The 20,135-nt window shown below is 53.4% G+C and overlaps 1 long non-coding RNA gene across 1 annotated transcript; it reads left to right on the top strand.

The window, feature by feature from the left end:
- Nucleotides 1–533: 533 nt before the first annotated feature.
- On the top strand, nucleotides 534–8,618 carry LOC119064844 (uncharacterized). The gene is made up of 3 exons (XR_005085492.2): nucleotides 534–997; nucleotides 2,999–3,933; nucleotides 7,380–8,618. It is a non-coding gene; the product is annotated as an uncharacterized LOC119064844 (long non-coding RNA).
- The last annotated feature ends 11,517 nt before the right edge of the window (nucleotides 8,619–20,135 follow it).

Below are 20,135 nucleotides of genomic sequence, written 5' to 3'. Positions count from 1 at the left end.
TTAGATGGTTTAAGCTCACCTCCTAACCGGGCAGGAAAGGGTTCCTTGTGCAGATTTTTAGAGGGGCATCTCTGGAACCAGATGGGGTGGGAGCCAACCCTGGGAGATGGGACCAACTGCTGAGACTAGGAGGGTCCCACTTTGTCCCTCAGGGGAGTCCTGAGGACCCACGGGTGGAATGGCCACATGGGCTGTCTCGGGAGGCATCCTAGCTGGGAGAAGAAGAAAGGTGGCCACCGGGTATGAGCAGTTACTCACGGGGCCGTGATGACAAACGCTGTCACAGTGTGACTGCTCTGTGCCCGCGATGTCCTGCATTCACAGCGGCCCTGGGCAGTCACTGCTCTCACCTCCCCCAGTTCACAGGAAGGGAACTGAGACACAGGGAGGTTTAGTTGTGCCCCAAGGTCATGGAGCACTGAGTCAACAGGAAACGGCCAACCCGTTCAGTTCTGGGCAACCATCGGTCACCACTCTCCTCGCCGCCCCCTTCTTGCCTAATCGGTGCTGTGCGCAGTGTGCCCTTTGCTTCCCACAGAGGCACCAGCGGACGCGCAGCATCGTCCCTTTTTTATGATGGGGAAACGGAGGGTCCGGGGCTTGCCCCATGCCCATCTCTGATTCCACAGCCTGTAATCTTTCTTCAGCAGAGATTTTCCCAAGTGCTGATAAAACAGAGCAACCGAGAAATAGCATCTCACCCCCGATACCCCTGCCACTGATTCGAGATGCATGGTGCCTGCTCAGCGAGGGCCTGTGGGGCAGCGCTACCCTGAGAGAGGAGGAGACGGCCCCTGGAAGTCAAGCAGAGGCGAGCACGCGGACACGCCAGCGTCACAGTGGGCAGCTGCGACTTGCAGCTCCGGGCTGGGGAAACCCTCTTGGCCTCAGTGCTGTTGCTCTGCAGTGGGAACAGTACTCCTCACTCAGGAAGCTGGGGGATTAAATGAGACCATGACCGTGAACCTGTAGCACAGCGTGGGGAACAGAGCACTTGGTAAGTGGAGGGCATCCTCGCTGTTGCTGGTCATCTAGCCGCCCCCCCCCCCCAGCTTCTGGAACAGGAGGAAAGGTCAAGGGCCTGAGGGCTTGCTGGGGGTGCAGAGACCTAAGAAGGGGAGCAGCCCCGTCTCTGGAGCCGAGAGCACTGGCTGTTTTACTGTTTCTGGTGGAGATTCCAAGATGATGGCAGGGAACTCTAAATCCACTTTTAAAGTGTGCACCTCACTATTCCCAGTACCTGGGCTTTTGACAAACACGTCATCTCTCTCTTCCCAAGACCACAGAGTCTAGGCGTTTAAAGAGGGGTGCTGATAAGGCTCGTCTGTGGACGAGTTAGGCAGACAGGTGCCAGGCAGGCAGACACACCGAGATCCTGGTCTCTCTGCCAAACAAACTGATACGTAAGAAGAGGTCTGTCACCTGCTGGCTCTGGGGCTGCGGGCACACGGTGCCCAAGGGTGAGTCTTGACATTCATTTCAGAACTGAGCATGTAAGTGCTGGATTTCACAGCTGATGATTATCCACAGAGAAATACAAACATGGAGAATAGCTGGGAAGACCTGTTTCCCACTGAACTGGTGAGAGTCATCTCTGCCCGAGGCTACATTTAGCCCTTGAGAGCTGAAGGGTTAAAAACTGCGGTGAGGGCTTGCTCTGCAGTGTCATTGGAGTGAATGAAGCAGCACAGCTTCAACCTGGGGCTGGATCTCTCGACTCAAATCACCCGTCTCCATCACGTGGATGTGAAACCTCGTCTGAGTCCAGCGCTTGTAAGAGAGTGAAATGATGGGCCTAAGCGAGGTAATACATGGAAGTCCCAGCCCAATTCTTAGCACAAAGAGAGTAATCTGTGAACGGCAGAGTTTTTACCACTGCATTTCAAGCTAGAAAGAGTCTTCGAGAGGAACTAATCCAACCCATTATTTTCAGAGGAGGAGGCTGAAGCCAATAGAAGCGATGTAAAAAATTCCAATTAGATCAGTGGCTAAAATAGAAGGCTTTAAAAATAACAGAACAGGATGCTGAAAAATATCTTTGTGATCTTGAAATGGGAAGTCATTTTTAGACAAGATACAAAAAGAACTCTCAGAAAGAAGAAAGTGACCAGTCTGACGCAAACTTGACATTACGGGGGGGAGGGGATTGGGGCTACAAGGTGTCAGTGGGACCCCAGCCTGACACCTGGAAAGGGAAGGGCTGCAGACCGAGGCCCGCGAATAGCTAGCGATCCCACTGGTCACACCTACAGGGTAGAGCTCTGATAAAACGCGGGCGCCAAGGCCCGGCTGAGCTTCCCCAGGTAGTACGACTCTGGGCGTGCCCGGCACACGGCAATATGCCGGGGAGGTGACATCCCGAATCTGTGGAGAGAGGACATGGTAGCTTCTCATCTGAGACCCTCCCAGACCCCACGCCCAGGGTGTCTCTTCTTTTGACCAGTTCTGATTTGTACCCTTTTTGCAAAAATAACCCTCTAATCACACCTACAGCACTTCGCTGAGTTCTGTAAGTCGCCCTGGTGACTGCTGACGGTGAAGGGGTAAGGTGAACCCCCCGACCCACACCCAGTTACTCATAGATGAGGGTGACCTGTGACCCCCAAGTCTGAATCTAGGGTCTGAAGTGAGGACCACACCCTTCCCCTATGAGGTCCGGCCCAGCCCCAGGTGGTGTCAAACCTGCATCACCACAGCCACCAGGGAAATGGAGGCAAAGACAATGAGATGGGACATCATACCCAGGCGCTAGTACAGACTCCCAAAGTCTGGCAATATCAACAATTATAAAAAATGGGGGGGGGCAGGAACTCTGACGCCAGGGAGTAGATACGAATTTTGTGGAATGACTCTGGACAGAGTCTTCATTGAGTTCCCACCAGTTAAACCCCGAGACCAAAATATGAATTCCACCCAGAATGCCACAGCCAGAGCTCTGGCCACAGTCACAGACGTTACAGCAAACCCTTCCCTGACGCGGCTTTTCTGTTGCAAACAGCTCTCAGCAGTGATCTCGCTCAACTGGCAGAACCCTCAGGGAGGATGAAACAGGACCACAGGGAAAGGTGCAGTGGACCTGACCACTGGGCTGGGCTTCAAGGGCCCCCACGTGAACAGGACGTCCCCACAGCTCATCCTGAAGGACTGTGACATTAAAGTCGTGGACGTGCTCCGAGCCTCCGTTTTCGTACCTGCAACACAGGAGTAAGTACGTGGCTGCCGCCTTCGGACAGTTGTTGGCGTGACCATTACCTAAACGCCAGTCAAGATTCATCTTAGGACCTGTGTCCGTGTTTGTTCCTGTGTTCATCCTTCACTCGAACTGCAACAGGCGCCGCAGACCCAGCTGGGGCTCCCAGGTGCGACTCCAAGGCACGCAGTGGCCCCTGGTCCGTTGGGTTGTGGACTCTGAGTTACCACATGAATGACAATGCTGAGCTGCAGGCAGGGGGCTGCTTGGGGACATGACTCTGCTGTAAGTGTTGGGAAGGATTCAACCAGCATGTGGAACAAGGCCAAGTTCACCAGGAAGGGAAAAGGGAGGCAGCCTCTGAAGGCAGAAAGGGTAAAAGCAAAGGCACTGAAATGACCTTGGCTAACCAGCATTTTGCCTCCTTAAAGAACCAATGCTAACAAGGCCGCTCACCTTCATAGTTTTTTAAATAGTTTGGAATACTCATTGCCTCTTAACTACAGCCAAGGCCTAGTTTATTATTATTTGAAGTTGATAATTTGTGTATCTATGGTATACAAGTATATAACTTTGTCTTACACGCAGAGATCCTAGCCTGTGACCTTTCCTTTCTCGATCGGCAATGCACCGTGAGCATCGTCTCTCCACATCGGTGCCCGCGGACCTGCCTCCCTGCTCCAGCGGCCACAGGGCGTCTCACTGCTGCACCCGCAGTGATTTATTTAATCCATCTCCTACGGGTGAGCATTTACATTGGGAACGACAACCACACAGAAATCATCCATCAGTCCGTTTTTTCACAATTATGCAGATACTCATGCAAACAAGCTGTTACTCCAACCCCACGGGCCTGTTGCTGCTCCTGAAATAAGCCGAGTACACTCCTAGCTCAGCCCTTTCCTGTTGCTCTTCCCTCTGCTTGCCAAGTTCCCCCCCCCGCCGCCGAAGATTCCACAGCTGACCCTCACGGAGACCCCGAGAGGTCTTTTCCGACCTCATCCTCTGCAGTCCCGCAGCTCCCGCTCCTGCTTTGTTTCACTAGACCACTGGCTCGTGTCTGACAGTGTGCATTTTCTTGTTTACTGAGTGGAAGGCCGGGACTTTGATTGATTCACGTCTGTGTCCCCCACACGTAACAGGGCCTTGGCATGCAGCCTTCAGAAGATAAATTTTAATTACTGAAAGAATGAATTCCTGAGTGTGTGGGAGTGCTGGATCAGTGGAAGCGGGGGTTTCATGCTAACAGACAGGACCAGGTTGTTCCTTTGGAAGTTAATACTCTCACCAACGTTGCCTATTTTGCTCCTGCGTGCAGACCTGGGTTACATCAGTATGGTGAGTTTGGTTGGGTTTGATTGTTAATAATTCAGTGGTTGAGTTTGTTCCCTAGTTTTGTTGGACTTTGCGTCTCTGGTTCAGTGCATGGCTTTTCCCTATTGAGTTCATTCTCATTTTCTTATTGACCCCTTGCTATCAAGTGACTATTAACTTTTTGCATGACAAACAATTTTTCTAGCCAACGATGTTGGCTTCCACATTTCACAGAGAATGTCTCAGTGCTTTGCGTGGTCCCGTCTGTGGGCCTTCTGCTGCGTGTGTTCCCTCAGTGTGGGGCAGGGCACAGTGGTGGCTACTGGGCCGGAGGGGTCTGTGGGCAGCGAGTTCACTAAGTCACCAGAGGAAATGATGGGGTTCCAAATGGAGCCATGGTCCCGAAGCGGGGCGAGGACAGCGCTGTCGCCGTCGGGATTCGACCATTAACTCAGTGCGCGTTTCTGCCAGTCTCTCTGTTCCAGGGTCTTCCCTAGTAAGTGAAAATCAAACTTGTTACACTATTAGAGTTGTAACTTTAAATGACGGTCCCTCCGACGGCTGTGCATACCCCTGCGACAGAGGGAGTGTGTGTGCTGTTTGTTGCTCATTAGTTTGGGGACCGAATATCAAGAGTTACTTCTTCCTTAGGGGTTCTTACTTGTCCTGAGACCTTGCTGTTCATGTGTTTCCAGGAGAGGCGCTTGGGCCTATTTCAGACTCGGTAAGTCACGGTGGTTAGCAGCCCCTGCTCTTACTGCCCACCGGGCACTGCAAACCCGGGCTGCTGGGGCCTCCTCCCTCCCCCGGACCGTGAGTGCGCCGTTACAGGGAAGCGTGCAGCACACTTCTAAGCTTGAAAGGTGAGCTCAGCATGTTTAAGTCAGCCTCAGTATGAAGACCAGGGTCATTTTCCACACTTAAGTACCCATTTATTTCATGTGATTAAAACTCTTAACTACAAGAACTGAAGGAAGTGTCTGGGAAGGATTAGCAAATGACTATTAACATTCTGGAAGCAAGGTTCTGCATCATAATGGGCTTTTTAAAACGTCATGTGTCCTTTTTGAACTTTTCAAAAAGCCTCAGTTGAAAAAATGGTGAAATTTACTTTTTTCACATGGTTTTTAGAACTATAATTCCTTCCTTGTCTGCCGGAAATATTTTGCCCCCTCCCCCCAAACCTTGGAGGGATGGGGTTTTCTGAACCGGTGAGAATTTCTCCCCCTGCCCGGCTGAAGGGATGCTGGACTTGGTCCTTGGACTTCTCCCGACTCCTGCAGCGCTCGTGCCTCTGCCCGCTGGCCCGGGACTTTCACAGTAAAGCCTCCAGGGCCTGAGTGGACAGGGACACACTCAGCGGAAAGGGACAGGGCGGGCGGGGTGCTGAAGGAAGGGAACCAAGCCTTTGCCCAAGGAGAGCCGGTGGGGGGGGGGCGGGCGATGGGACAGGTGCGTTCGGGTGGGGGGCTGGAGCTGAGGCTGGCGAGAGACCGTGGGGCTGGCACAAGAGCAGCTGGACAGAGCTGGCCCCAGGGAGTGGGAAGGCTGCCTTCAGAACATATTGTTTCCTCCAAGTGTAACACGGCCGCCTGGCCGTGACCATCAGGAAGTGAATGGACATTGACATTCTCTCCTGAAGACCTTGGCTCTTTGATTAGGCTCCTTCCAATCTGGCACAGGTCACGTGTCAAATCACACAGTGGCCCCAAACTTATCCAGGCCACTCTGCCAACAGTCTACAAGGGCGCTCTGCTTGTGCGTGAAGGCTAAAGGGGAAGAAGCCATCTCCTGGCACCTTGGCCTCCCTCCTGCCCCGGGCAGGGGTTGCAAAGGCAGCTGCTCACAGGTAGGAGGGGCTCTTCCGAGTTATGCCGACAGGAACGTGGTGGTAACACGGGGCTGTGTCGCCGAGATCCCTGAGCCAGGAGCCTGGGGGACGCATGGGGTCCCACGTGTATCTTAACAGAAGGCTGTTCCTTCCCCTCATTTCACTCGGACTCAATTGTGAATCAGAGGTGAGACAATACAGAAAAATATATGAAGAGAGGAAAAATAGTTATTTTTCTGTATATTGTATTTCCTATATATTTAGAAAAAATATACACTTAATGTAGTTTATTAACATTATATAGTAACATTTTTCCTGTGACATTTCCTGCTCCAGTAAGTCGTAATTCTCTGTACCTACCAGTCTCCAGTTTGAGGACGGTATTCCGCCCTATGACCTCGGTTTTCTAGGCTCTAAGAGATGTTGGTTTTCGATTTGCCAGCTTTTCTTGTGTCCATGTGAGAGATGACTTCCAAGCTCCTTTCGGACTGGACTGGGAAGTGGAAGGCTGTATTTGTTTATGATTTAAACAACCCTGTCAGTCAGAAAGGGGGGCCACATTATGCCCGATTTAAAGACGTGAAAACTGAAGCAGAGAGAACTACCTCAGTGGCCAACAGCGATGCCGGTCACTTCTGCCTGGGCTAGAACGGGGTGTGGGTTTCCGACAGGCACCTCTGGGAGCTGACACAGCTGCCTGTCACCTGCTTGTCAAGTGACACTATGCAAGTCATCTACGTTCTCTGGATCTGCACTGCATCTGAGAAATATTTAAAACTTCTTTGTAATGTTTTATTCTGTCTAAATAGTGTTTATGTCCCTCACAGGTGTCAGTCAGTGGTGTCTGCCCACACCTGCAGCTTTAATCACCTTACACTTGGACGTCACCGAGTCTCCTGGATGTGGAGGGTGGGGAGGTAGGGCTGGTGCAGAGCCCGTCCACCCAGCTGTCCACGTGTCAAAGGGCCATGATGCTGGGCACTGCCTGGCAGCCCTGGCTTGCTCTCTTTTTGAATCATCAACCTTCTCATGTCACCCTTCAAGGTCGCAGTGAGTCTTCCAGTCTGTGATGCTCAGTCCCCAGATGGAAGCCAACAGAAGTTCTCTCTGCTGTCAGCCCAGAAACACGACGCCTTTGACAAGTCTTCTTCTAAAAACAGAACTTGCCATTTCCGAGGAGCAGTGGAAGGGACCCTTGGAGCCGAGCGCCAGTTGCCGAGTGTGGAGCTCACGCCCAGACGATCTCAGAGTGTGGGCGCCAGCTGCAGGCTGAGCTGGGAGCCCCAGAGGACACGGGGGCGGAGGCTGAGCTGGATGCAAGAGCAGGTGCTGCTGGGGCCTCGTCCTGACTCTGCTGTTCGGAGTTGAGGCTCTTGGCAATTGGCTCGCCCCCAAGATTCAATCCCCTCATCTGTGAAATGGGGACGGCAAAGTCAAGCCCTGGGGCTCTGCCGATATTTGAGAAAGTGCCTAGTTGTAAAGGTACGATATTTGTACGTGTGTCTTCCTCCATGGCTAGTACATGCTCGCTCCTTTCTCCCTTCCCTCCCCACACCCCTCCTTCCTTGTTCGATGCATTCCTTTATCACCAGATGGTGCGGGTAAGACAGGGCTAGAGCAGACCAGGAAGGTCTCAGGGAGCTGCCTCCCTCCATCAGACACAAAGTTTGGGACCCAAGGTGGGGGGAGGGAGGCCAGCAGAGTGTGTGACAGGTCACTGGGGCCAACTGACTCCAGAACTACTGCCTGGATGGAGGATCAGGAGAGCAGGGCCAGGTTATGCAGTTTGGGGCAAGTCTCAGCAGCTGGCTCAGCTTCTCCAGCCATGAAAAGGGACCAACTACCTTAACTTTGTACATGTAATTCCCAAGAATCATGAAAATCAACGCAGAAAATGCTTTGTTTTGTTCAAGACAGTAGAATGCACTGTGCAAAATGACGTTCTGTCACTCGCCCCGGTCGGGTGACAGATCTCTGACCTCATCAGGGAATGGCAGCACAGGCGGCCGACTGAGTCGGTCCCACCACCCGCTTCTCCAACCAAAGCTGAGATGAGGCCCCAGTGCTGTTGGACCCACGGGCTCGACTGGAGTGCAGGCAGTGCTCGCGTCCCTTATCTTCTCCGCGAGAAGGTGGCCCAATATTAAAAAAACTGTCTATGAACATAACGAGCAAACTGAACTAACCAAAAATAGAGACAGACTCCAAGATGGAGAGCAGGATGACAGCTAAGGGGGAGAAGACTAGGGTGGAGGGACCGAGGAAAAAGCAAAAAGGACTCATGGACACGGACCACAGTGTGGTGACTGCGGGGGGCGGGGGGGCGGAGGAGGGTGTAAGGGGACTAAATGGTAATGGAAAAATACAATAAAAAATAACTGGAAACAGAAAAAAAACCCCACCAAGTGCCAACACTTGTCTAGAAACCCAATACTAATTTATCTGAAAAACTCAGTTTCTGTTATTGCCGAAATGACGTCACCTGCACCTGACTGAAGACACTCTCCCACGCTCTCCGTGCGCATCCCAGGTCACATTCTGATGGACTGCGGTGAGTGGGCTTCGGTCGCCCCGTGCCCACGGGGCTCGCTAACTTCTTCCTCTGTCATCTGTGCTTTCTGTAAGCAAGAGCCGGGTCTGAGCACTTGACTGGGTTCCAATCCAAAGGTCTGGATAAGACCACTCTGTAGATGGCGTCATGTCTGCCCGCAGAGGACACGCGTATGTCCTGTGACATTAGCTGCCACAGATGTTCAGTGCCCTGGTCAGTGACCAGTGACTGTCTGAAAAGTGGTGATACTCCTTTATCACCTTTGCTTTACTTTTATACGGAAAAACTCTCCCTCGTGGCTGTCTGGTAACTCACTGACTCAGTCATAGAGAAAAGGCAGAATGAATGTCTGATTCTTCCCCTTCGTCGTTTTTCAAACCATAAGTAGATTCACTGACAGTTAACAACAGGTGACCTCCCCGGTGTTGGTGGGTGTCACTGCAAACTCCAGATTTAAACGGACTGGGTGTCTCGCTCCCCTGATGCCCCCTGTTATTGCTCAGATGCCTGTCTCCAGCCAGTGGGGCCACTTCGAGTTGGGTCCTATGTCCTTTAGATACCACCCTAGTGACCTCCTCATCCTCTCATTTGAAATACACATCAGGCTCACCTTCAACATTTCCAAGAAGCTCTGTGTCCTTCTGTGAGAGACAGTATTTTGAAACCTCAATTCGGCCATAGGAATGCTTGTGGCCCTGGACTGGTGACTCCTTCTGTCTTTTCAAAGGGCTGGGCTAGGAAATACTTTTAAAAAATGAAATGCATCAGCCTGGCTGGGTGGCTCAGGGGTTGGAGTGTCGTCCTGTCCACCAAAGAGGTTGCGGTTCAGTCCTGGTCAGAACACGTGTGTAGGTTGTGTGTTCGGTCCCTATTCGGGGGGGGGGGGTGCACAGAAAGCAGCCAATGGGTCTCTCTCTCCCTTCCCCCGCCCCAGGAGCCTCCCCTCCCACCCTATCAGAAACCAATAAAATATATATACACACACCTCTTCCCAGTTGAGAATTAAAATATATTGCAAATACATAGTGCTAGTTCTGATTCAAATCCCATGCTTCATGGTTTCTACTTAGTCTTCCTAACTCACACTAGTATCTCTTTTCTCCCATGCCGAGCATCCGTTTGGTTGATTAGATTTAAAGAGATAGTGTTGGGACACCAAAGAACTACTCGTTGACTTTGTCACACAACATGCAAGCAGGAGTCCCAGAGTAATAACAGTACACCACCGTCTGTGACTCCATGGCCTGGACACGAAGCCGCAGCGATTCGGGGGACAGGCTATCGTGTTTGTAAACCTCCCCCACCCCATACTCCCACCCAGGATGAAACACCCCCCCCCCCCCAGGCTCAGCCTCTCTCCCCGAGCCTTCTCTGGAGGGAGTGGGCATTTCCTCCTGCTCCTTGCGGGGAGAAAGCTCCTTGTTAGTCTCAACGGACCCTTCCCAGCGACGGCAGAACTTGTTCTCCCAGCTGCTCAGCGTCCCAGCTGTGTGCTGGGCTGTGTTCACTGGAGGAGCGATCGCTGGAGTCACGCGTCTGCCTTCTCCTCGTCTTCCGTCTTTGACACTCCCACGGAATGTGAGGGCAGCCGCAAAGGCCCCGGTCTCCCGGGCTGGCGGCCCAGCTGTCCGCTTTCCTCCCCGCTGCAGATCCCAGTGCTTACGTGGGCAGCTGGACCCGAGTCTACCTGAATACCGTCAGTCTCTCCCCACGAGTAACCCGAGTGTGCAGGTGTCTGGCTCGTATCAGACAGGGAGAGGCAGGAAGGACGGCGAAGGGGGCAGGACGAGAGCCCCGTCACTGCTCAGAGCCCGAGCCGCACACTCTGGCCTCTGCCACACACCGTGTGTCTCTTCCCCACACCCTCCTGAGCCGCAGTCGCTGCCCACGTTAAAATTTTAATTTCTGGTACTTACAGATAACACATCATATGTCACCATAAGTAACGCCCCGAAAGTGAAAGCTAATTATTTCCCAGGACACATGATATAAGATAACCCTGAAAAGTCTGTCATAATAATAAAAGATACAATTCGTTGAGTCCTTGCTACATGCCAGGCATTGCTCAGAGCATTTTATAGCCACTGTCACATCTAATTCTCACAGCAGGAGTGTAAAGAGGTGATTATTCCTCCTACTTAAAGGGGCAGGACACGAAAGCCCAGAGAGACCATGCAAACTTTCAACACTGCACAGGTTGGAAACAGTGCAGCCCGGGGCCCCGCCCAGTCCACATCATGGCTCGATGGGGTCCAAAAATAACAGGCCTCACATTCAAACCAACCGGCACATGGCTGTGCGGAGTCTGGCAGATGGAATCACAATGCCGGCCCAATTACCAGTGACGATGAGGAAGGAGGACACGGTGACCAACAAGCTTCATGATGCTACACCGAACAGAAGCCGCCCCCCCTCCAACAGGCAGGCCCTCGCCACCCTATCTATGCTCTCTACCAGAGGGCCCGGGTAGGAGGGTGTCTCTTCGCAGGTGCACCCCCAGGTGCCAGAGAACGGGCCAGGGCCCCTCAAGCCCAGTGCCCAGTGAGTAAGGGGCCAGCAGTATGCGCTCAGGAAGTCTTCAGGAAGCAAAAGGAGGGACAGAGAAATAGGCGACCCCCCAGGAACACCCTGGGGCCGGCTCTCTTAGCCCCTCGGGGATGAGGCACATCCTCTGGGGATGACCTCACCTCTAACACCAGCCACTGTCCCACCAAGGGTCACTCTGGAGCCATAGACGGTGGTTCCGATTTTGCCCCCAAAAGGTTCGGAAATAGTCCAAAGAATCAGTTTGTTATATAAGCTCCAAAAAACCTTGGCGTGTAAGCTGAGAATACACTCCTGATCCTTTTCCACCCTCCGATCGGGTTCAGGCAAACTGAGTGATGCAGTTCATTGTAGATTCTGCGGTAAAACTGAACAACGGCAGGAAGACACTCTGGTAACTTCAAACTGATCACACAGAAATGTCCCGAAGTTGAAGAAAACTATTTCCATGATCATATCGGTAGGAAAAATATATTAAACTCCCGAAGTAAAATCCTTTTGCAATATAAACCTGAAGAATTAAGATCTAAAGAAATTAAGAGCCAAGTGAAATGACCTTGCCTTTGTAAACCACACATCTACAGACTACTGTCCACGAGGAACCCGGACCCCACGTTGGTAAGATACGGTTGCTGGGAAACGGCTGCCAACGACACCGCCCTTTCATCTAAGTGTGACCAAATACTGGAGTTCTGGCCAATGACATGGGGACAGGAGCCATACATGTGCCCACTTCCAGGCCACCCATATAGAAGCCTGGACATGACCTTCCACTGTCTCTCCCACTTCTCTCCCCTGCCTGCTGGGGACTGTCGCCAAGCATGACCCTAAAGGCCGTCCCCCACATTACCACAGCTCCCACCCACCTGTGCTCCCGCATGGCTGCCCGGAGCAGTCATTGTCCATCCCCACTGCCAAGGCTGTCTCATGTGGCAAGTCCAGGGCTGGCTTGTTATAGCAGCTAACATTGACTTAGTTACCGGAAGGTAAAAGGAAGTCAAAGGCTAAAACTCAGCACCCTCACTTCTATCAGACCAGGTTCAACCTCAGCCCAGACACTTGCTCAGAGGCACAAGCACAGCTGAGGCTCCTTCAGGAATCCAGGCTTGGCAGCTCAAGGATCTGCTCAGTCGAGACCACAGTGAACACATCTCTGCTGTGCTTCATTGACCAAGAGACCACACTGGTAATAAGACGTACAAGATCATCACAGCCCATGAAATCTGGAAAACAAACAAACCCCCAGTGCTAGACAGTTTTGCCTGGCCAGATGTTGTTCTTAAGAGTCACTGCCACCAAAGTGGAAACTAAAGAAGAGATGTGGAGGAAAAAAAGGGGGATTCAATAAAATATCATCCTGGCCAAGTCGTTTGTCCAAGTTATTGTTCAGTCTGATGAGGGTTGCTGTCCAGCGTTCGTGAAACCAAACACAACTGGGAACCGTCTCCCAGAGAGGGGCCGACAGAGCTGCACTGCCGTGTCGGGAGGGGCCCCCGCCGCTCACTTCCTCACCTCCCAGAGAGGAGCGTTTGACAGGCCGCCCCCATTTAGCAAAGTCCCCAACTGTGCGGTGGTGCCATCCTGGACATCAGCTCTTGCTCAGCATGCCCTCCCTTCCCATCCTGCGCCTTCAAAACTCCCCGCGTCTGTTTCCCGCCAAGCCCTACCCCCGGGCACCCCTGGCTCAGAACGAGTCAGGTGCTGACGCTGTTGTGAAGTCACCCCGCCGTGCCGTGGGGGGCTCTCTGCTCCCACGTGCCCGAGGTGCGTGGCGCTGCTTCCTCACTGGAACTGCCTAGATCTGAGCCGCCGACTTCTTAGGGCATGATTTTCCCTCTGGCTCCCACACTGTTCCCACTAGGGAGTCGTCATCTGTGGATTTCTGCACAGAAACTGCTACTGACATCACTGAGGCCCCTGTCTCCAAGGGCACAGGGTGGACAGAGACCTTTACGAGGGGTGGGGGGTGGCGGGGGCTGGAGATGTTGTCTCCCTCAGCTGTTCAAAGCTCCTGGTCTTAGACAGCAGTTCTTTCTTCTGCATCTTCCTGGATTTCCTCTGTATGTGGGCACACTGATGCTAATTATTTCCACCTGCCACTCGCCTGCTGGTTCATGGGGACGCATCGGGGGTTCTGGGAGCTTCGCCTGCCTCACCCATTAGCCCCTCTCTCTCTAGCAGACGCGGGCCCACCTGGGTCGTGAGCTAAGTGCCTGCCCGGCTTGTGCTTCCTCCCCCTCAGCTTCCAGAGGCCTTCCCCTCCAAACCAGCCCTGGCCTTTGTTCCCTCCCCGTGTGCTTTGAACCCATCTTTCTGGAAGGCACAGTAAGCAACAGAGAAAAGAGAACTTCCCCTGACGAGCCCGCTGGGTCTGTCACGCTGGCAGCCTTTATACACTCCTGCGCCTGGGCATGACTGCGGTGGGCAGCTGGGCAGCAGCATCCAGCTCGGCGGCCTCCCGGAGCTGATGCCAGCTGGCCTGGTGCCCTCACTCGCACCGTGACCCTTGCCAGCTCCGAGGCGGTGCCAAGCCCGGGCATCTGCTGTGCGGGTCATTGTTGGTACATGGTACGCGTGTTAGCGCCCCGTGAGCCTCCAAACTGATCTGACACATTTTCTTCTTTGTCTTTTTCCTTTTGAGGGGATATTTGGATTCTTATTGCACAGTCTTGTTTATATAACAATCAGAGTAGAAAGCAATTACAATCAATTATCGTGTGAGAGTAGTTACTGTCTTGTAATTACTGTGGTAACTGACGTACGGTTCAGACAGAAACTACCGTTGCCTACGCCCCACTCAAAGCTACAGCGCAGCCTGTGGGGAGTGGAGGAAGCACATCCACAAAGGCAACTGTGCCCTCGAAGAAGGTCCATCTCAACAGCTGTGTTCTTACATGTTCCTGTATTTCTCATTTCTTCAGTCATTCCTTCACTCGGAAACTTATGATGCTGGTGGGGGTAGCAGCTTCTAAAGTGGCCCCCCCAATAACTGATGCTGCCTGGGTTTCCAGCCCGTAGGGAGACTCTCCCACGTGAGAGAAGATGGACCGGTACAAACAACAAGGTGCCGTTGACATGACCCGGTGTGGCCACAGGCCGTGGCTTGGGCATGAAAGCCATCCCGGCTTCCACCTTGCTCTCTCGGAAGGCCCACTGTGTCATGAGGATGCCCTCCCACGCTGCTACGATGGGATCGACACAGTGAGGAACTGAGCCTCCCACCCACCGCCGGGACCAACGTGCCCACAGCCGTGTGAGTGAACCTCTGTAGAAACAGACCCTCTGGTCCTGCCCCCATCAGGTCTTCGGAGAACAGCAGCCCCGGCCCACCCCTGAGCTGCAAACGCACGGCAGACCCTAAGCCAGAGCTACCCGGCTCTGTCGCTTCCAAGCAGCCGACTCTCAGAAATCGTAAGATGCCATTAATATTTATGGTTGCCCAAGCCACTAGAAGTTGAGGCGATCTGTTATGCAGCTGTAGGTAATCGATACAGATGATGATCATTATTAGTGATGGCTCTAGTGGTGACGCCAACTCTCATTCCCTAGGAAGAGAAAATACCAAATCTGACGTGGGAGTGAGTCTCCCCGCAGGAACACGAGCCCTTCAACCGAAGATAAACCACGAACAAGCGACTGGGAGATAAACTGCACTGCCAAGTCGGACCCCGATTTGGCGCTGCGTTCTCCTGGTGACAAAGAGAAATGCCCAGATTCTCTGACCCTGAGACCCAAAGAAACGACTCATTTTCTGACTAAGGAGGGAGGAGCAAAGTCCTTGGAAAGCGCTATGACGGGCTCTGCTGTCCCTCGTGGACGTGTTCTGGGTCGATTCCCTATCACTCACGTGAGGTGACGCCAAGGGCCCCTTTCTGCCGACTGTTTAGCTCCTGCGCTGTCTTTGTCCACCTGGAACTCCAAAATGGAAACTTCGTACCGTACAGATGTCCACGTCTGAGAAACATGTTTTAGACAGTCACACAGACTGATGGAACGTAACTCTCAGAGAAGACTGATTTTATAAATCACCCCTTTTGTTCATTACCTCGGACACTGTTGAACTTAAACACACTTATCTGGCTCTGCCTTTCCACCCTGCACTGCCACTGCTGGTGAGCACACACTGTTTTAAAAAATCAGCTCAGTACAAATCTGGCCCTTTGTGACTGTTACAATTTTCTGTAGTCTCCCCCCCCAATGGGTTGATTTAAATCCTAGCACTTCTAGTTGCTTCTAAATCTAAAACCCAATGGGAAGCTCTGTTCTCTTACACGTGAGTGCAGACCTCTGGCCCCGACGGAGCAGTCCCCGTGCGTTCGCTCAGTGGCCGGACATTAGCGACGGCGAGGATGTCCACCGACGTGATGCGTACTCTGAAGACGCGAGCAGCAGGGCACCTTGCCCTCGACCCCAGAACCGGAAAAGGCAGCGCTGGGACAGGCCCCGGGGTTGGGGAGGGGCTGGGGCCAGTGGGTGTCTGCCTCCAGACTGCTGCCACAGCCGCGGTAAACAGGGGTGCCACTAAATGACACTTCACTCCGAGAGCCTGGGAGCTCACTCGTCCTCCCAGATCACCCTGCCAACCCCCCCAAGGCTCCAGGGATGGTACGTGCACAGAACCCACCTGGCAAAGCGGAGACCATTTCTATTAGCTGGGTTTTGTTCCCAGAACCCAACGCAAAACCAATAAGCCAGGCTGTGCCACGTGACTTAGTTCCCCTAAAGCCAAAACCACTCCTCATCTTACCACTGCATTGAATGGCAAGGTCCGAAGCTACGCTGGAGGGAAGACACCAAGCTCTTCTGAGAAGGCACATGTGTCCCCATCGGCAAGGCCCGAGCCCCTGGCCTCCCCTGCCAGAGCTACAGGGTGGGGCTGGGACACCGAGTGGGGAGAAGGGTGGGTTTCCTGAGGGCAAAACAGCTGCTCGGACTGAGCCATTCCCTGGGGACTCTGGCCTTCAGATCCTTGCACAAGCAGGTCCTTTCTTTTGATTCCAATCTCACCTTCCAAACTAAAAGGCCCAGAGAAGCCTGTCCAGTCACCCCAACCTAAAGCAGCCAGCTCCCCTGTTCCTCTCCATCATAACACCTGGCTTTAATGATGACATAAAATTTCTTGTTCCCTGAAACGACCTTATTTGTTTATGACCTGTTAATTAGCTGCTTCTGTCGCTCCCCCTCCCCCTCGTTTGGAAAGCCTCTGGGAGCAGGAAATGTGCCTTCGGGTCTGCCCGGGTGACTACCGGACCCGGGTCTATAGTAGATGCTTCATTTAGGTAGAAATGATAGATGAAACCCTTGACTCTCGGAATGATGCTGAGTCAGGTTTTTCACCGTATTTGTCAATCTTCCCCACTGCCTTTGTCATTTAATGCAGATGAGCCCCTCAGCCATGAACTTGGGTTACTCCAGACTTAGAGTCCCATCTTTTTGGTCTGGCATCTTTAAGGACCACTCCCCACATTGCTAAGAACCTCTTGGCGATTTTGGGGGGCCATCCCTGAATGTCCCCAAAACTGTGAGGTGGGGGAACAAGCACGGGTTTGGGAAATAGACGGGGTGCACTTGGCCACCGTCCTGAGTGCTGCTCACCAGCTCAACCACGCGGCAGAGACTTCTCCGCTTCTGATTTCTCTTCTGGAACAGTGGTTCTCAATGCCTTCTTTTTGAGATGATCATAAACAGCCCTGGCTGGTGTGGCTCAGTGGATTGAGTGCCGGCCTGAGAACCAAAGGGTCACTGGTTCGATTCCCAGTCAGGGCACATGCCTGGATTGTGGGCCAGGTCCCCAGTTGGGGGTGTGTGAGACGTAACCACACACTGATGTCTCTCTCCTTCTCCTTCCCTTCCCCTTTCTCTAAAAATAAATAAAATCTTTTTAAAAAAGATTCTCGGGGTGAGGAAGGTGCTCTCTTTGCGCCCGTCCTTTCCCTCTTTAGTTTGTGCCCATTTCCTGTGGCTCGAGCTTTCCCCTCAACAGAAAAAGTCCGCCCTCTTCCTAGGACAGCCACTCGGATGACGAAACGCAACACGGTGTCACCACGGATGGCCTACTGGGAGTGAGGCGGGCCCGGCTCCTTCGCCAGGCAGCGGTGTGGCAGCTGGCCACCTCGGAGGTGACCCCTCAGTGGGCAGCAAGTGAGACGGGTCCGGCACCTTCACCGTTCCCTGTGGGAAGAAATGAGCCCAGACAGCAGGGTTCAGCCTGGCGTCACTCAGCCCACGACGGGCCCTGGACCCAGAGCCGGGCCTGCTGTGTTGTCTCCCTCTGCTCCATCTGGGTCCCCAACATGCTCATGGCAGTCACTGGGTGCTTTTAAGTCCCAGTCTCTTTCAAGCCTTGACAAGAGACGTTCGTTCTTTCGCACAGTCTGCCTGTAATTAAGTCATCAGCGCAACTCACGGAAACAAAACTGCGCCTTTTTAATTAGTGTCTTGAATGGGAATGACCGGCTCATTACTCTGCCCATCTCAAGCTGAGATCATTACTGAAGTCTGAGGCAACACGGACTGCCAGGCAGGGAAACACGGATCAGCACAGCAAGGGTCGCAGGCACTGGAGTGGCCCGGGAGGCATGTTCACCGTCCCAGCTGCAGGTGGACGGTGGGAAGCCACAGGAAACTGCTGACACCCAGGCCCAGGGCACCTCAGAACAAAGGTCCACCATTCGGAGAACGAGCCCCCTGACAAGGCCCATCTGGGCCCCTCTAACATCCCCTAGAGGAGTGGCGTTGGGACTGAACAGTATGTCCCCAAACTCCTAGGCTGAAGTCCCACTCCAAATGATGTATTTGGAGATAGAGTCTTCAAACAGGTAATTAGGGTCAAATGGGGTCATAAGGGTGAGGCCCTTATCCAAAATGACTAATGTCCTAAGAAAAAGACACCAGGGAGGTGCGTGCACAGAGGGCACGGGATGAAGGCAGCTACCTCCAAGCCAAAAAGAGACACGTCAGCAGAAACCCAACCTGGCAGCACCTTGACCTTGGACTTTCAGCTGACAGAGCCACGAGACATGAGCTTCTGCTGTCTCAGCCACAGGCCCGTGGCGTTTTCTATGCCAGCCCTCGCTGCCAGTGCTCAGTAAGGGGGACCCTTGGTGTAGTCCTGACTTCACATGTGAGATGCAGATGGGAATGAGAAATGGGAAATGAACCTGAGTTCATGCAGTGAGGCCAACGGGCTGCTTCTCCGACATTCAGGAAAGTCTCTGTACAGGAGCCGATGTGTAAAATAACATTTCTGGAAAATTGAGAGGGAGCTTGCTCAGCATCTTGGTGGAGGAGAAGCTTCCAGGAAGACAACTGATTGGGTTGAGTGTGTGGAGCGTCAGAGAGAAGGCAGGTCTGGAGGCGGTGTCCAGAGATGGGGGACAGGGTCTGATACGCTGCGGTGTGGGCCCCAGGCCAGCGGGCTCTCAGACCCGGTCCTCCTCCTCCTCCCTGTCCTGCTCTGAACCACAGGAAAGCTGAGCCTGCAGGCTCTGTGTCACCTGGGTCCCACCCACATGCTGACGAGACTCGGGGAGAGGGGGTGGGAGCAGCAGCAGGTGGGGAAAACCAGGGGGTTCCCCGCTTGAGTGGCATCTGGAGTGGCTGCTCTCCAAGCTCCCTCCATCCAGAACTGACCTTCCCGGGATGGGTCCCAGTTTCAGGGCACCCCGGTCCCTGTGGGCCAATAACAACACTCCTTCCCTCTGTCCCTCTGGCCTCAGTCCCTAACCTCTGGGCTACCTCCGCCCCTGAGACCACTGTTGTAACCAGCCCCCCACTTTAGAGGCCCTGGACTCAGCACTCAGGTGGCCTCTGCCTGCCGGTCAGACCCTGCCTAAGACCCCTCACCAAACACCTCACACTTTCCTTTTAGTAGACAGGGTGCCACCAAAGGCACATACACACCGGGCTCACTTTAGGAAAGTGGCCGGACTATGGGTCTATGGGTGACAAGGCAGGACAGTGGAGCGAGGGAGGCAGAAGGGAGTGACTCGAGTGGGGGGGGGCAGCAGCGCTCACAGCCGGCACCGGACACATCGAACACGGGGCGGGCCGAGCCTCCTTGGCAGGTTTCCCACTCCTCTTCTGTCCCCTCTGACATCCTCGCGGTGTCCAGATGCCTTAAACACAATGCAGAGCTCAACGGACTGGAAGTCGGAGGGACTAGGTTCGGGTGCTCGCTCCGTGGCTAATGGGCTCCGTGACCTGGGATGAGCCATTAGCGGAAGCTCCATACACGTGTGACTCGGAAAGTGACCTCCCGTTCCTGCCTTCTACCATCACCTTGCAAGTCGGCTATTTTGAACACTCTCCCTCCATCCTCAGGAAGAAGAGAGAAGGGAGATTCAGGGTTCAGGAGACAAGCAATTTGTCCCAAATGACTCAACGAGCAAATGGAAGTGAGACTCAGTCCAGGCCCGCGTGGCCAGACCCCCACCGTGAAACCCCACCCTGCTGTGCGACCACCCAGCTGACCCTGACCTTCGGGGAGCACTGCCGTTGGGGCACGGCAGAGCCTGATGATACAACTGTCGTGTTGTAGAGACCACGAAACCAGTGTTAAGAGCCCACTGCTCTCTGCCGGTGCCCAGTTCCCTTTTTTAATCTAAAGAACCTAACGCTTTTGTCCTCATTTCTGGTCCTTTATATGCCATGTATCAAAGTTTATTATTTCCCCACAGAGTTCCATGGAAGGGTTATTTGTTTTT

Source organism: Artibeus jamaicensis, unplaced genomic scaffold, assembly GCF_021234435.1.
Source record: "Artibeus jamaicensis isolate MK-2021 breed Jamaican fruit bat unplaced genomic scaffold, CSHL_Jam_final scaffold_916, whole genome shotgun sequence".
NCBI classification, from domain to species: Eukaryota; Metazoa; Chordata; class Mammalia; order Chiroptera; family Phyllostomidae; genus Artibeus; species Artibeus jamaicensis.
This window is presented reverse-complemented; position numbering and strand designations above follow the sequence as displayed.